This window comes from Capsella rubella, unplaced genomic scaffold, assembly GCF_000375325.1.
Source record: "Capsella rubella cultivar Monte Gargano unplaced genomic scaffold, Caprub1_0 scaffold_5, whole genome shotgun sequence".
Classification (NCBI taxonomy): domain Eukaryota; kingdom Viridiplantae; phylum Streptophyta; class Magnoliopsida; order Brassicales; family Brassicaceae; genus Capsella; species Capsella rubella.
The window spans coordinates 5,567,925-5,569,635 of NW_006238919.1; positions in this window are offsets into that span (position 1 = coordinate 5,567,925).

A 1,711-nucleotide genomic window follows, 5' to 3' on the forward strand; every position below is an offset into this window, starting at 1 on the left:
ATAATTATGATTATATATGTTTTTACGAGTTGTCTACTATAGTAAAACTCACAGAATATTTTAATATGAAATTAGACTATTTAAACAAAATATGTTATGCCAACATCATTTCATTATTTTGAATATTATACTTATTTAGTTAAGTTGATCAAATTACGATAATATAAAAACAAATTATCATGCAATATTCCATTGGCTAATTTATAGAATTAACAAACAAAATACAGTAATACGATCTTATATACCAAACAATTTTTTTTAAAATATATTTTATAATATTGTCCAGCGGTGTACCATAGATTCAAATCTAGTTTCCTACAAAATTCTTACTAATATCGATTTCCTACGGGACATTTGTCACCAATATTTTGGTTGGTAAACAGGAAAAAAAACATGTTTCCTACCATTATCATATGATAGTTGTCTAGGAAATAGATCATTTCCTTGTGATTTTTTTTATTATTATTTTCTTTAGAATCTAAGTGTGGAATCACTTCTTTTCTACTGATTTTTGGATCAAATTGCTTGTGGATTCAATCGTAAACTACTTCTCCATCGCTACCTTCATCCATCTTTCACCAACAAAACTTGTCAACTCTATTCATCTATTGACCAATAAGACTTGGTGAATTCCAAACATATATCAGAAACTTGATATCTGGAGTTCTTTTTTTAAAATGTAAAACTTTAAAAATTAAGCTTATTGAAAATTAAAAATAATTAACCAACAGAAAATCTCTATTTTAAATATAAAAATCAAAACTTTCAATTAAATATATGGTTTTTATAAACTTTTTATACGATTAACAGTTTCAACTATTTATTTTCCTATCTATTTTTGGGAAATAATAATGAATGACCATATTTTTCCAATGTTAATTCATGATTTTTTTTAACTTATATATTATTGTCCTAGTTCAGATTTTGTAAAACACATAAAATAGATATTCATTCATTTCAATTACCACTATTAAACCATTAATTCGAAGACTTTATGAATTAATTGTGAATAATTAGTTATGTGAGATACTTCTCCACGAAACAATCATAAGAAACAACAAAACAAACGTATCAAAACCTTGTTGAAGATAGACTTTATAATATTTTTAGATATTATTTTATTAAATATATATATATATATATATATATACATATAGAATTTTAATTTATTATTTTTGTGTTATCTATAAGACTATAACTATAACGGATATTCTTTTATTTTATACTTTATTTTTTTCCTTAAAATTAGATTTTAGTTTTGATTTACTAAAAATAAAATGTTAAATTTAAATCTGTACAAAATTTGTCATTTTACACATAAAAATGCTGTAGTTTTTGTTTTAAAATATGAAAAAGTATTCTCCATCGTATACTAAAAGAGACATGTTACCCACTGAAATAATTCTTAAAAGGATTCTAAATTGAATACTTTAAAAATAAGTTTTTTTTTTAAGCTGAAATATCAAACTTTTTAATACGAAGGATTGGCAACCAGAAACTACAATCAAAACTGATCATAGTCGATTAGAAGGACCTAAACAGACTTGTTTAAAACCCTGCAGAGAGGAGCTTTGCGCGCCAAGGAATCTGCCATGCCATTCAAGCTGCGTGGAATAAGCGAGAGAGAAGGTTAAGAATTCTTCCCTATCAATGTTGATGTCGTTGATTACAAGGTTATTTAACCCGATAACTTAACCGAAGTAAAGTATAT